General features: G+C 45.5%; 1 pseudogene; it reads left to right on the forward strand.

The window, feature by feature from the left end:
• The first annotated feature begins 1,275 nt into the window (after positions 1 to 1,275).
• LOC118998836 (60S ribosomal protein L24-like) lies at positions 1,276 to 8,636 on the forward strand (annotated as a pseudogene).
• The last annotated feature ends 7,850 nt before the right edge of the window (positions 8,637 to 16,486 follow it).

Here is a 16,486-nt window from a genome sequence, read left to right on the forward strand (position 1 = left end):
AACTCAGTGAAAAAATGCTGGCTACACACCAGGATGAAGGCCTTCACCCAAACACGCTGGCACCTTGATCTTGGACTTTCCAGCCTCCAGAAGTGTGAGCAGTTAATGCCTGTTGTTTACAAGCTTCCTGTATGGACTGAGACAATACCCGAAGGAAGTTTTTGTGGAGGCGGCCCAGGGTGCTGGGCACTGAAGAAGCAGTGGGTTTGGAGAAATGGGAGTGGAGGGGACGTGGTGAAGATGGCGACCCCAGTGAGGAGGCCAGGTCAGGAAAGGGAACCAGCGAGCAGAGCTTGACCAGAGCACAGAGCACACACGCAGAGGAGGAAAACGCAGCGCAGGCCGGAAGGATGGATGGAAGTGATAGAAACACAATCGGAAGTAGCTGAGTCCTCAAAGGGGAGTTCATCGGCTCTTTTAACTGGACCATTCAGGGATTCTGCCAGCTTCCAACGTGGTGGGATCCAAGTGCTAAAGGTGTCCTCCATGGCTCTCTGGCCGCTTCCCTCAGTGCTCTGGCCAGAGGTGCTGGCCTCAACGGCTCCATCAGTAGGACACCTTCCATCAGGCAGTCCAGGAAAATAACCATCAGCTGGTCAGGCTGTGGCCTTGCCCCTCACTGGGCCAAGCCCTGGGCCCTGGGGAAATGGGTACAGTGGTTGTCTGGGCCTGGGTTTGACACCCAGAATAGGGCCACAGAATGGGGTGTGTGACCAGAAGACAAGAACGGACAGGAGCAAGAGTCCGCCCAGCGCACCCCAGGGCCAGGTCATGGAGGGCCTTGGAAGTCGGAGTGCCAGCTTGGGACTGTACAGATGATGGCAGGGATGGTTAATGCTTTCATTTATGTATTTATGTTTATTGATTTTGGATAGAGAGAGGAAGGGATAGAAAAAGAAAGAGGTAGAAACACTGATTTGTTGTTCCACTCAGTTGTGCATTCATTGGTTGCCTCTTGTGTGTGCCCCAAACAGAGATCGAACCAGCAACCCTGGCGTATCAGGAGGACGCTCCAACCAAGGGAGTGCCTGAGCAGGGCCGAGAATGAATGCTTTTAAAGCAAGAGGCACAGTCAGAAATGCGAGACAGAAAGCAGTCGGTGACAGTGTGCAGGAGGGACTGCACTGATGGGGTGGGTCCCTCCAGCCCTAAGGGCTCACGTCTGAGTTTTCACTACCTAGGGAGCCAGAGGACAGAGGACAGGTCCTTGCCAAGGTAGGGGAACAGGGGAGACTGCAGAGAGCTGTTCTTGCCCCTTTACCCCAAGAACCAACAATGACAGTAACAGACAACAAGGGCCCCAGTGAAAGGATCAAGTTTCAGTGTTGGCATGCCTGTGACTGCATCACTCACAGAGCTTGTCTTGGACTTGACTTCAGAGGAGAGGTGAGATGCAGAGTGAACTTTTCCCTATCCACACCCTGGGGCTCAGAATGATAATTCCATGAGCTTTGTATGTGTGTGGGATAAGATCAAGAAGGATGTATACAAAGTGTCAACAATGATTTATTTACAGAGGAGGGAGAACTTTCACTTTATAACTTGAACACTTTGATAGTGTATAAAATAAGTATTTTTACATTTGTAATAAAATATACATATGCATTGAAGAGTTGTCACATATGCATTGCAAAAATATACATCGTAGGGGAAAGGAATTTCCCCTACGTTCTGCACCTTGAACTGGTAACATGAGACACAATAGATTTGCTATGACAGGGGATGACCTGGGTATAGTGGGAGCACAAGAGGGAAGCAGTTCAGGAAAGTGTCATTGAGAAAATGTTGCTTGTACTGACACTTAAAAGTAGAGCAGGTATAGACCAGACCCATGACACCTAGAAGAAGAGACATTTGAGGCTGAGGGAACAGGGAAGATGAGCGTACGGACCAGCAGCAGCCTGGCAGGCTGGGAGAGCTGGGTGCACAGAGAGGACAGGCAGGCAGAAGCCAGCTCAGCCACCCATCTGCACGCATGTCCTGGGGTGGGGCCTCGCTCTCAGGACAATGGAAAGCCACTGACAGAGTTCGTGCAGAGAAGTGGCATGAGCAGCCTGAGTTGAGAAAGACCAGTGAGCTGGGTTTGGAGGGAGGGAGAGAGACAGGAGGCTCCTGGACTAATCTGAACGAGTACAGTGAGGGCCTGAATGCAGGCAGTAGCCCTGAGGATGGAGAGAGTTTCTCACATCTGTGAGGATTGTTCACTCACTGAGCAGGACTTGGTGGTGGTGGGAGTACAAGTCCGGGCTACTGGTGACAGTTTTCTGGTCTGGATGATAAGCTATGGGAGGAGAAGAGCTTTCTGAAGGTCAAGTCTGAAGTTCTCCAGTCTCTATCATTATAAACCAGTGTGCACTTTCCCCCTACGTTAGGTTCCTTCCATCCACTTACTGTCCGCCATTCATGGATTTGACCATGAATCCCTGATACTAATCCCTGATACCAGTTCAGTGGCAGCACACCATCCTGTCAACTGCAGCCACCCCTGAGCTTCTGGAAAACGCCCACCCACTCCTTGTCTTATCCTTAAGGGAGTGTCTCGGGTTCTCTTGAGGGACAAATCCATTCCAACACTCCTGGCTCCCTGAGCCCCTCAGGCTCTCCTCGGCATTGGCTCAGGCTGCTCTGCGTCCCACTTGGTAAGCTGGAGGTTGCCCCTTGTTGCCATCTCAAAGGGCAGGCAAGCAGCCTGTAAGGACCAGCCCAGGTGCCTTAGCCAGGAGGGCTCCCGTGTCAATCAATTTCCTGCTTTCCTCCTTATGGTCTCCCCATCCCCATTTCAGACCTCAGTGATCTGTCCCCACATGGCCCCAGGTCCCATAGTCACCTATGGCCTATGTCCTGCAGTTCTTCCAGTGTCTGTGATATTTCCCTCTGTGCACTTGGGCTGTGCTTCACTCTGACTCTGGTCTTGCCTAGAGGCAGATCTTGGCGGGACAGACCTAAGGAGAGCACGCACTGATCTGTGGGGCAAGGGCCTGGCAGGTACTCACAGGGGCCACCGGGCGTGGGCCAGGAGACAGTGAACCAGAGCATACGAGGAGTCTATTACCAAAAAGGAATTTGCTGAGCAATCCCAAACTTCAGTGCAATTTTAAGATTGCTCGAGCATGCTTTATAAGGTAGCCATTACTGGTGAGCATTTCCCCCATGCCTCTGGCCCACCCTTTCCCCTCACCTTTCTTGTTCTCCAACCTTCATTTCCCTCCTCTCCCAGCTAAGGGTTTTAACAGACTTGGTGCCCTGCCCTGTTCTAGGGGACTTGGCCTGGAAAACAAGGACCTGAAGTCTCGCTCCGAACAGGACACGGGGGAAGTCAGGCTCCATGGAGCCTGTGAGCATACTCAGTCATTTTAAAACCTTGTTATCTTTTGAGGCTCTGAGCTCAAGAAATGAATTCGGAAAGAAAATGAAAAAAAGAACAAGATATATAGCAGGAGCGGAGCCTCCGCTAACAAAGGCTGTCAGCTGAAACCAATTCGGACAGCTCAGCTCTGTCTCGGCTCATGAACTCCGCTTCACCTCAGAAAAGCCCTTCAGCAAAGCGCACCTGTGTGAGGACGCACACACACGCACATGCACGCACACACGCACACACACAGAAGCAGACTGGACTTCGGAGCTCTGCAGCCAGGAACCTTGCTTCCTTCTATTTAAGTGACTCTCTCTGTGTTTTTGACTGTGGTTTATCTTTCGAAGAAGTCCTGGGTGGACCCCTGGCCGGGTGGCTCTGTGGCTTGGAGTGACATCCTGTACATCAAAAGACTGCTGGTTCAATTCCCAGTCAGGGCACACACCTAGATTGTGGGTATGTCTCTCTCTCTCTCTCTCTCTCTTTCAAATCAGTAAAAATGTGTCCTAGGGTGAGGATTAAAAAATTTTTAAAAAGCCTTGGGTGGAACTAATGGCCTAGCCACTCTGGGCTCGCAAAATGGATTTTTTTGGAGATCCTTTGGGTGACTGAACCTCAGCAGAAAAGTGGCAAATCCCTGAAGCCACGCCTGGAGGCCCTGTTTATACTAGCCACTTTCCCCCAGAACACTTCATCTCTCCACCCACCTTTATTTTCAAGCCTGGAAATGAAGGGTTTAAAATCCTAAAATATTTAAAGTGACTCCAGACAGAGTTTACCAGAAAGTGAATGAGTCTGTACCTGGCGAAAAGACCATGGCTAGCCTGCTCCTTGGGGGAGGCTGGAGGCCTCAGCTCCAGCTGGCCTCTTTCACCTGGTGACGGGAGGAGGGCAACGGAAGAAAGGCACGTCCTCTCCCCAGTTCCTTTAGGATCCCAGCTGAGTTCCACCCTCTCCTCTGACCCTTCTGAGAAACCAAGCCACCCTCCCTCCCCACGCAGACCTGAAGCACAGCCCGGCTCACCCAGAGACTCCTGGCATCCATCCGCCCTGCAGCACAGGGCCTGCTCCTTCCCCTTCCACCCATGACAGGGATGAGGTGAAGGAAATTTTCACTGTAATATTAAGTGAAAAAAGCTAACTTCAGAGCCCTGTGTATGGTAAGCTACCAATTGCCTAAAAAGGAGATAAAATGAATAGGAATTAATTTGCTTGCAGATAAAACACCTCTGGAAGGATACACAAGAAATGGACTACATTGTCACTGAGGAGAGAAACCATATGGATGTAACAGCTATTCAAAACAAATTAATTAAAACACAATTTAAAATATGCATTTATTTTAAAAACATTTTTATTCACCAGAATTTCAAGGTAGACTTGTTTTCAAGGTAGGCCTAATACAAGCAAACTTGTTGGGGAAAATACTGGTCTACAGCCGGCAGCAGAGTGTCAGAGGTCAGGACCAAGGACCCTTGGGAGACAGGTGGAGCCAGAGAGGCGAGGAAACCAGTGTGGTGACAGAGGACTCCAGTGCCTGTGTACAATGTACTCCTTAAACCTTGAGTGGCATTTTTGAACTCACAAAATCATAAGTAATTGGACTTCCTTTAACAGAACGGGGATGGGTACAAGATTGAAGTGTGCCAAACTGAGCAGCACATTTTGACAGAGAGGCTGATTTCAGGAAACGTTGAGGAAGAAGGTCAAAGATTCCAAGAAGTCACAAGGAAGGTACGGGGGACATGCAGATCAAGGGTTTGAGCCAAGTCCCCCACTCCCAGAGAGCGTGCTCGACCCAGTACAGAGGTTTATGACTTCCTACTCCCCCTGAGACCAAGGTTATCCAAGACAGGAAATCGCTTCTGAGGCTCGGGTGGTGCAGGTTGGGGCAGAGGGTGGGCAGGGAGCACCACTGCCGACTCTACAGAGCCCTGCTGTGAGGGGGGAACCTGACTCTCCTCCCCCAAACCACGTAACCCATGACCCAACGTTCCCGATGTCTGTGGGAACGTTGGCAGATCTGTGCCGTCTGTCTTCCGGGTGGCACTCCCCGGGCTGCGCAACCCACGGCATTTGTGGCTGCAGAGGACAGGTCTTGAGTGGGTGACAGAGAGTGTGTAGGGACTGTCTGTGACTCTCAGACGGAGGCAGGATTGCCTGTCTTCTAGAAAGCCTTCATGAAAGGCACACACACACACACACTCACACACACTCACATCTTCCACTTTTGCAGCACAAGACTTCGACGGGCAACTCACATTTCAAAAACTGTTTTGCCCTGGCCTAGCAGCCTGGTTGGTTGGAGAGTCGTCCCACACATGGAAAGGTGGAGGGTTTGATTTCCAGTCGGGCACACACCCAGGTTCCCTCTGGGTGTGTATGGGCAGTAACAGAGCCATGTTCCTCCCTCACGTCAATGTTTCTCTCCCTCTACCCCTAAAAATCAATAAAAACATATTCTCAAGCGAAGATTTAAAAAAACTGCTATGAAAAAGACTAAGTATTTTAGGTTGAACATGTGACTTATTACTATACATTATTTCTATATTTTACTATCCTTTGAAATTTAATGTGTTCCCAGTTTCTCCTGGTTCAAAAAAATTCTGGAAACTCCTGATTGAACGACTCTTAAGATTTAAAAAAGCAGAGACGATTCATGTCCTAGGACACTCTTCACATGGCATGGGTTCTGTCAACTTCACTTAGTGACGATCAGTGACTGAATAAATTGCTTCAGTGATCTAAAATGGAGAAACAACCTTTTCCCAGTGCATTGAAATGTTCTCTAATTCTAATCTGCATAAGAATCTTAGGAAAGTTTGTTAAAATTGGATTCCCTCCACCTTCCATCCCACCTACAACCCCCATTCTGATTCAGCGGGTCCAGACTTTGTTAAAACTGAGCCGGGATGCAGTTAATGCATGAACCTCACTCTCTGGTGTGAACTCAGTGCAGAACTGCCAGCCAGGAACCATAACTGTGATCTGTTTTATTGCTAGTGGTTTTTCAATAAATATGCAAACATCGCACGGCCCATCAGGTACCTGAAGTGATTAAAGCTCAAGTTCAGGAGAGTCAAAATTGCCCTGGATGGCTGTTTCCTGAGTTGGGTCCCAGATGAAAAAACTGACTTGCATTTAGAAGCTTTGTTACATGAGAAATAAATGTCATTAAACAGAATCCAAGGAAGCACACAGCACACAGAACATGAGACTGACTGAGAAGGCAACAGACGGGGCTCTCCCAGGGCACACCGACTGAGGGGTAAAGGAATACACAGTTCCCCACCGAGGAGTCAGGTAGGTATTGAATTAAATTAAATGCCTGTGTAATACGACTTCTGTGTAGATGGCTTTAACCAAAGTACAGAGTAACTTTGACTTGTTCCAAACTATCTCTTTCTTTGGTCCTCTCCTCTCTTCCCCATTGCCCTGAAACACATGCCCAGGAGGAAACAGATAAGAAACCCACAGGTTCGCGGCCCTGTGAAGTAGGCGGTATGGTTCGCGTTTGGCAGATGTAGAACAGAAGCGCAAAGACATTAAATGACTTGCTCTAGGCACACAGATTCACCCGCTGGCCTGCTAGGATTCCAGGTCTTGACTATGTCCACTGTGCACATCTGCGCTACGCACTATGCTATGCTCAAAATACTGCTAACTGACATGCTCGGTAATGGCACGACTGTTTTCAGTTCCTTGCAACTCGCCCCAACATTCTCCTCCCCCTTCTCCTTTTCTTCGAACCTCACCTATTTTCATGGCTTTAAATTCCATCTATACAGTCATCAACTTCCCAATGTATACTGTCAGACAGATCTGTCCCTGAGCCTCAGAGACAGATCCAGGTGACATATCCACGTGGATGACTTGTAGATGTCTGAACTGGAAGACGTCAAACTCTGAACTGCTTATTCACACTCTCCCTAACAAAATCTTTCTTTCCCTGGGTTTCACCATTTCACCTGTTGGCACTGCTTTGACACACCTGTTCAAACCGAAATGCCAAGCACCAGCCTGAACTCCTTCACCACCCCACACACGGCGCATTAGCATCTTGAGATGCCATCTCCAAACTGTAACTGAAAATCTGACCACTATCCACTCACTACCTTCTCTTTCACCGCCGGTTGTGTGTATGCACATCGATAAAGCTGTGTTCCTTAGCAGCAGGGTTGCTGTCAAAAAAGCCTGGCAGCCACTCATTGCCCATCAGGTCGTGGCTCTTGCCTACATCTTTGATCTCATCTCCTACCATCTCTCCTCTTTCTTCCTTCAGTCCCCAGGTGCTGGCTCTTTCCCTCCTTGGAGGCTTCGATTTTTGCTGTTCCCCCCACCTGGAACATTCTCCTCCTTACCATTCCCATGTCTGACTCACTGTCATCCTTCAAAACCCAGTTTGTATGTCATATCCTCAGAGGCCTCCCAACCACACGTCAGCCATGTCCTACATGGCTGAGGATTCACTTTTCCTGCTGAGCACCTAATGGCCGACTTGTTTATCATCTGTTGTTTGATGGGACTATGAGCTTTGCAAGGACAAGAATGGCTTGTGTAAATGATGATTCCCTGTATGCAAACTTTACCTGACTCCAAGAGCCCACCGAAAGGGAAGCTGACTCAGGACAGCCAGTAGCGCTTGTAGTCATAGAAATAGTAGGGCTGTGCGCCATAGGAGGTAGACTTGTGTCCCCCCAAAAGATGGGCCCTGGTACTTGTGAATGCAGCCTTACTTAGAAACAGGGCTGTTGAGGAGGTAACTAGTTAAGAGGAGGTCATCCCGGTTCTCTTCGCCATCTTTCCTTCCGGCCGGCTTCCCCTACTGTGAAGGTTGAACTGTGCAGTTTCGGTGGGTATGAGGTCTACTCTGGGTACACAAAGTGCTAAGCCAGGGCACACGGGAAGGGGTTTCAATTTCTTAACGCAAGATGTGAGTGGGCATTCCTTTCTGAGGGGAATCTGCAACCGATAATCTGGACTGCCCTCTGCAGAAGAGAGCACAAAAAGGGACAGCTGGAAGAACTACAAAAGAGAAGAACCCACTGCACAAGTCCCCGGGGCCATGGTCTGTGCAGCTCTTGCTGCTGTAACGGCCAAGAGGAATGAGAAACCTGAAGTTCGGAAGGCTCCATGAGAACAGGCCATCAGGCTTCCAAAGAAGCGAAAAAGACTGAGCAAGCATCTAAAAAGACAGCAAAGGCTGCTGCTGAGGCTCCCGCCGAAGCAGAAGCCTGTGAAGCCTGTGACAGTCTCTGCTTCCCATGTCGGTGGAAAACGCTAAATTGGCACATCAGATTTTTTAATTAAGGCCTGAGTAAAAAAGAGATGAGGTCATACAGGATTAAGAAGAGCTCTTCATCCAATATGACTGACGTCCTTGTAAGAAGGGATATGGGATACCTACAGGGCGAATGTCATGAGGCAGTGGGCAGCAACTGGAGTGATGAGTCTAACGGCTAAGGAACCCCAGCCCTGGCAGCAGCACCAGAGAAGGGTGTGGGACAGACCCTCCCCCAGAGGCTTCAGAGAGAACAGGCCCAAATGGGGGAGTTCACACTTCTGGCCTCTAGAACTGCGAGTTAATGAACTTGGGTTGTTTAAGCCACCCAATTTAGGGTACTTTGTTAGGGCAGCACTGCTGTCTGCCACTCCAGGAAAATGAGCCGATATTAAATGACTTCTAAAATGACACCTAGCTCTAAGGTTCACAGCTCTTATGAACAGTACTTAGTAAGGGAATGAAGTTAGTCACGACATAGGATTTGGAGAACCTGGACATGATTTCTAAGGCAGGTTTGATTCCTTCAAGGTAAAAAACTCCAACAAAAACCATAATATTTCATCTGAACCATTGTTACCCGAACCCTTGGAGCAAAAAGTAAGACATATTTATTCATGAAGAAATTAAATTGCTCATTAAACTTTTGCCACCTGGCCTGGGAGAACAGAAAATCATATTAGAGTGATGTTAGGAGATGTTCTTACTGTTTAATGACTATAATACTTTTAAAAGTCATGGGCTGATAATGAAGGTTACATCAGCCTTTTTAGGACATCTTTAACCACAAACTGCATTAAATCGGGTATCGTGGTTGGTTCATCAACAGTAATGGAATTATTAACTGCCAGAAGCCACAATTCCATGGAAATGAACATTGTATTTTTCCAAATAATATACATAATGATACTTGGAAATCCTGTAATCATTGAGTCAGAGGATTGATCTTTTTATCCGCATTTTCAAGATGGGGTGTAATGTAAGTTGCTCTTTAGAAGAAAAAAATCTAAATGTAAATTTAGGAAAATGGTAGTCAAATACGGTAAGGAAATTGCTGATGGTCGAGCACCAGATCATGCAGAGAGCACCGGCTGGCACCACGGCATCGAGGCCCTGCCCAGATTCAGCCTCTTATATGAGATGTGGGGCTACTCACTTCCTCTTTGAACTTTGGGGGTTCCACATCTGTTAAAGAGCAGGAAGGGAAACACTAGCTCATCTCCAAAACCCCTTCAAAGTCTGAAATACTGCTGCGTGTGGGCATGTCATTCTTATTTCTCTGCAGCGTATTTATATTAGCTCAGAATTTCAGAGTTGGGCTTTCATCCTTTTTTAAGCCAATAATTATCTTAATGATTGTTCAGTCCCTCTACTCAGCAAATAGGCCTGCTGAGTCTGGGGCAGGTGTTGAAGCAGCTTCTTGCCACTGGTGCCTGGCGGACAGCTGCGCTGCCTGCGTATTGCACAGATACCCAGACTAGGAGACAAGGAAGCCCGAACCCCAAACTGAGCCCCATTTGCCAAGGCAGGCACCCATGAGGCTGCATGGCCTGGAGGCAGCACCTTTTCCTAACTCACACAGAGGTGCCGAAGAGCCTTGCTTGGGACAGCCCTGCTCCCACCTCCCAGGATTTCACAGCTCCTTTCACAGAGAAAGGAATCTGCAGTTAAAAGAATATATTCTTTATTACTGATTTATTATTGCAGTTGAAGAACAGATTCATTACTTCTGTTAATTTATTATTGCTTATGATCACTGTTCTTAAAAATGAATGAAGAGCCTTCATGCACATGAACCTAGGAAACTCTCAAGCCAAACTGGTGATGCAACTGCACAATGTAATGGTTCTTCTATCACCATACCCTGAACATGACAACAATCTAAGCTGCTGGTTGAAGTTGAAATTGTTTAGCTTAAATTGTTAGCTTTGTGGTTTGTTTTATAATCATACTACCTTGATTAGGGTGTACCTCAGTTCAACTTCAGTTCAAGTGTTTAAAATTAGCTTGCTCTCACACCATGCAATTAGTAGGAGCTTGAAGTGAGGAGAAAAGCTAAAAGGAGGCAAGATTCAGCTCACATGGTGCTGGTCAACACTAACTCCTTCCTTGGTTGTTACTGGCACGTGGAAAGGGTCCGAACAGACTGGACCAGAGTCTCTGTCCTGCCTGATCTTGTCCTTCCTCTTTTTGTAGCTAAGATCCAAAGACGGATTTATTGTAAAGATAATAAAGCTTAAGATGTAGGACTCATCACTTGTACCAGTCCTTTCCAAGATTCTGGTTAAATTTTTTTGAAGAGAGTAATATATATTATCAATAAAAGCTATGTAGCCAGAAAATGTAGGTTAAAAACTGTTATAGCAGATATCCACTTTTTGCCAAGATGGAATCACAGGACGTATGTGTCCCATGTCACTGGAAATAAGAAAACACAGTGACAAACACACAAATGTAGGGGATTGCAGACACTGGACACAAGCAGTGTGGGTCAGGGTTCCCTGATCAACTAACGAAGTGAGCCCCTTAACTGCCTCAGCTTCCTGTCTGGAAAAGGCTTACTGGCTGACACAGAGGAAGGGGAACCAAGGCAGAGGAGGCCTGAGTTGAGGAAATGAAGCTGGGGGGGTCCACTGAGGGTACGGTGTCCACAGGTCAAAGGGACGAGTATAAAGAAAAAAGCTCACAGAGAAAGCTCTACAGATCTGCACGGTGGGGTATTTGCTTCTATAGCTGAGTAATGATCGGCATAGGCATCTGAAGAAACTATCCCCAGCACAGGAAAACACACCAGACAGGGTGGAAGGAAAAAATAAAAAACCCAAAGCTTAAACAGGACTGGAAATTCTGTTGCCATGGCAGTGGGAGAAAGAGGCATAATTCACAGGAATCAAAGCACTCAAACATGTGCTGCTTCAGTAATGGGGCAGAATCAGCCCTAAATAAATGGCTGGTCTAGTCCTCCCTGGCAGTTTCCAAGTAACTTACATGCGTCTTGGAACCAAGCTCAAGAATATTAAGTGCCAAAAAGAGATAAAATTCACAAAGTATACATATATTTTTATAAATCCTCACCTGAGGACACATTTATTGATGTTAAAAACAAAGTAAGAGATAGAAACAACTATCATTTACCTCCCACACACGCCCCGACCAGGAATCAAACCTATAACCTACGTATGTGCTCTGTCTTGGACCAAGCCAGCAACGTTTTTTTTGTTGTTGTTTTGTTTTGTTTTGGTGTTCAGGATGACACTGCAACCTACTGAGCACCCGACCAGTCCATGAATCATATGCTGAACACCGGCATTAATTAACGCGACCTCAGTGGGATTACAGACCATTTCACCCAAATACAGAAGGAGATAGTCTTTTCGAGTGCACACAAAACCTGAATATGTATGACTTGTGGGCCATAAAGCAAGTTTTAGAAAATTTAAAAGGAATCAAATCATATAGACTGGTTCCTAACCATAGTGGAATGAAGTTAGAAATCATTAACAAAAATCACTGAAAATTCCTATATTTGGACACTAAGTACACACATTTAAAAGAACCCATGTATATTACATATTAAGTATTTGTTGAATCACTATTTGTACATCTGAAACTGATATAATATTGTATTTCAACTGTCCTTTAATCAATGAATCAAAGACAATGCCAAACAGAACATTAGGAAGTGTTTTGAACTCAATGAAAATGAAGATGCAACATATTGAAATTTGCTGGAATGCAGCTAAAGCAGTGCTTAGAGACAAATTTATAGCATTAAAATGCCTATCTTAGAAAACAAGGTCTTAAGTCAGTGACTCCAGCTCAGTTTTAAACTAGAAATAACAAGAAACTAAATCTAGAATAAGCACAAGAAATAAAAAAGGGCACAAATGAGTGACATCAAAAGCAGAAAAACATACAAAAAAAAACCTGATGAAAGCAAAACCTGATTACTTGAAAAAATCAATAAAACTGATAAACGTCCAGCTAGGCTGATCAGGATAAAAAGAAAGACATATGTTAACAATATTAGAAATGAGAGAGAATAACACTAGAGATAATTCCAGTCAGATGGCGGTACAGGCAGACATGGCTCACCTCTTCACACAGCCCCATCAAACTTACAACTAAAATATAGAACCACCATCACTCAGAACCATCAGAAATCAAGATGAATGAAGTCAGGGAAATACAGAATTAAAGAAACCACATCCATCCAGACTGGTGGGAAGGGTGCAGACCCCTCACCCATGTGTGAGGGAAGGGTGGTCCTTCACACACATGTGATGGATAAAAATTGGGGAGTGATATCATGGGAGTAAAGAGTCCCAGCCCCAAACCAGGCCCCCAGGCCCAGGGTTCCAGTGTCATAAAGATACAACTTATGGCTGCAAAAACCCGCAGGAAGTTAGTCAGTGGAAGAAACTGCTAAAGCCCCAAGCAGTTCCTCTTAAAAAACCCACACACAGACTCACCTACTCTGACTCACTCCGAGTTCCAGTACCAGTCAGCAGCTTGATGGGCACCAGTGGTACACAGGGAGAGACTGAGTGTCTGGCATCAAGGTGAACAGAGGCCACTGCCCGTTTTCAAAACCCTGCCCCTACAGAGCCACAGAGCTGGCAAGCTGGTGCTGTATCTGAGATTCCTTCAACCTGGCTAAGTTTGACCTGCCTTAGAGATCACCAGAGACTCCACGCCATTCAGTTTACTGGCCCACCCAAGCTGATTTTCCATATGAATAGTTGGCCTTGGCTCATGCAAAACTTCCTTAATCATTTCAAATAAGCAACGCTGGCTTCACTGGGCCCCAGGCCCAGCACTAGCAGCAGCCAGCTTAGAGTCACAGCTTGATTCACCCAGAAATCTCCAAGCCCAGTACAAGTAGCAGCCATCTCAGATTGCTTTATATCCCAGGCAGGATGCCCTGGGCAAAACACAGGTGGAGGCTGAGCTTCACCTGCACCACTCTGGAAATCCCAAGGCCAGTGCACCCAATGGACAGGTACATACCACATCCAAGCACCACTACTCCGCCCCTGCACAGCTGATTCTCCACAGAGGATGGAGGTTGGTGGTCAGTGGTCACAGCCACTCCTTGCAGCTGACTTGCTTGGGTAAATCCCTCCATTGATCTGCCAACAGCAACCAGTGCTCAGCTACAAGAAGACAGTATACTTAGCCCACACAAAGGGTGCACCTCAAGTACCCAGCTTGCATTATAGAGGAGGCTGTGCCACTGGACCCTACAGGACAACTACTACGTTAGGTCATGATACCAGGACAGGGAGCCATAGCAACTCCACTTAATACACGGAAACAAAAACAGGGAGCCTGCTAAAATGAGGAGACCAGAAAAACATGGTCCATATGGAAGAACAGATCAAAACTCCAGGAAAAGAGCTAAACAAAATGGAGATAAGCAATCTATCTATCAGATGCAGAATTCAAAACACTGGTTATAAGGATGCTCAAGGAACTTAGTGAGGACCTCAACAGCATAAAAAAGATCCCATCAAAAACAAAGGATATACTAATTGAAATAAATAACAATTTACAGGGAAACAACAATTGAGTTGATGAGGCCAAGAATCAAATCAATGATTTAGAACTTAAGGAAGTGAAAAACAACCAATCAGAACAACAAGAAAAAAAAATTTAAAAAATGAGGATAGTATAGGCAGCCTCTGGGACAACTTCAGGAGGTCCAACATTTGCATCATAGGGATGCTAGATGGAGACAAGAAAGAGCAAAAAATTGGAAATGTTTGAAAAATAGTGAAAGAAAACTTACCCAATTTGAAGGGGAAATAGACATGCAAGTCCAGAAAGCACAAGAGAGTCCCAAACAAGATGGACGCAAAGCAGCTCACTCCACAAGGTTAAACACAAAGACAGTATCTTAAAAGCAGCAAAAGAAAAGAAGTTATGCATAGGGGAGTTCCCATAAGACTGTCAGCTGATTTCTCAAAAGAAACTTTGCAGACTAGAAGGGATTGGCAAGAAATATTCAAAGTGATGAAAAGCAGGGCCATACAGCCAAGACAGCTCTACCCAGCAAAGCTATCATTTAGAATTAAAAGGCCAATAAAGAGCTTCCCAGACAAGAAAAAATTAAAGGAGTTTACCATCACCAAACCATCATTATATGAAACATTAAAGGGACTTATTTAAGAAAAAAGTTCAAAACTATGAACAATAAAATGGCAAAACTACCTATCTATCAACAATTGAATCTAAAAAACAAACTAAATAAATAAGAACAGAGACAGAACCATGGATAGAGAGTGTTTTGATGGTTACCAGATGGGAGGTGGGTTGGGGAAAGTGGGTGAAGAGGTGCAGGGATTAAGAAGTACAAATAGCCCTGGCTGGTGTAGCTCAGTGGATTGAGCGTGGGCCTGCAAACCAGAGGAATGTGGTTCGATTCCCAGTCAGGGCACATGCCTGGGTTGTAGGCCAGTTCCCAGCAGGGGACTCACAAAAGGCAACCATACATTGATATTTCTCTCCCTCTCTCCTTCCCTTCCCCTCTAAAGATAAATAAATAAAATCTTAAAAAAAAAGAAGTACAAATAGGTAGTAGAGAATAGCCATAGGAGTGCAGAGTACAGCATAAGAAATGGAGTAGCCAAAGAACTAATGCACATGAATCATGGACATAAACAACGGTTGGGGGGACTGCCTCAGTGAGTAGGCTGCTAGGGGTAGGGACACGAAGGGGAAAAATCAAGACAACTGTTAATAGCACAATCAACAAAATATAATTTAAAATATATTAATATCCAAAAAGAATATCACTATGTCTTAATGTATATTAAAAGTTAAGGAAATATGAGTTTATGGAAATAAATTTAACAAAGACAAAATGTACAAATCTCTTGAAGACAACACATCAGCAAAGCTCACTCTAGAATAAATGACATATATAACATATATATAACTCCAGATCTATTTTAATATTGAATTTGTAACGTAAAAAGAAAATTCCAGCCTCAGGTTGGCTTCAGGGGGAAATTCCACCTAGTATTCACGGGGAAAGACCAGAAAGACATTACAAAACTACAGACCAACTTAAAGAAATGTAAACAACAAGCAACATATTGGGTTGGCCAAAAAGTCTGCATGTTTTTTTATGTAAAATAAAAGACACATTTTTCATTTTCACCAATAACTTTAGGACACTGGATGTTTTGGGTATGTAGGCTATCTCCTACATGGTATAATCTTGATGTTCTCAATTAATGTCTGGATTTGACCGCTATCAACTTCAACTGCTCTACCTGACCGAGGAGCATCATCCAGAGAGAAATCTCCAGCAGAAAACTTCGCAAACCACTTTTGACACATTCAATCAGTCACAGCAACTTCAGACACAGCACAAATCCTTTTTGTATTTTTTACCTCTTGAAGAAAATAAAGCAAATGAAGCACAACACGCTGAAAATACTGCTTATTTTCTTTCATTTTCAATATTAAAATGGCTATACAAAAATTCACCAACTTTTGTGTTTTTCTTTTAAACACATGCTGAGGGGGCATAGGTAGATACACTGTGCCTCCTCCCACAACTAAAAGGACAACAAAAACCTTAAAAACAAAAATCAACCAGAACTGCCAGAAAATTGAACTGTACAGAAGTCCAACAACCAAGGAGTTAAAGAACATTCATCCAGACCAGTAGGAGAAGCAGAAATGGGCTGCCAGGGCAGAGAGGGACTCTTGGCAAAGTGGTGACTGGAGGGCTGGGTGGTCATACATTTGTATGAGGATAAACCAGGAGGAACAACTGGAGAATGAGACAGACCACGCAATCCAGGGTTTTAGCACAGGGAAATAAAATCTCAAAACCTCTG

The sequence above is a fragment of the Sturnira hondurensis genome, unplaced genomic scaffold (assembly GCF_014824575.4).
Source record: "Sturnira hondurensis isolate 20B ecotype Veracruz unplaced genomic scaffold, ASM1482457v3 Scaffold0014384, whole genome shotgun sequence".
In the NCBI taxonomy this organism is placed as follows: Eukaryota; Metazoa; Chordata; class Mammalia; order Chiroptera; family Phyllostomidae; genus Sturnira; species Sturnira hondurensis.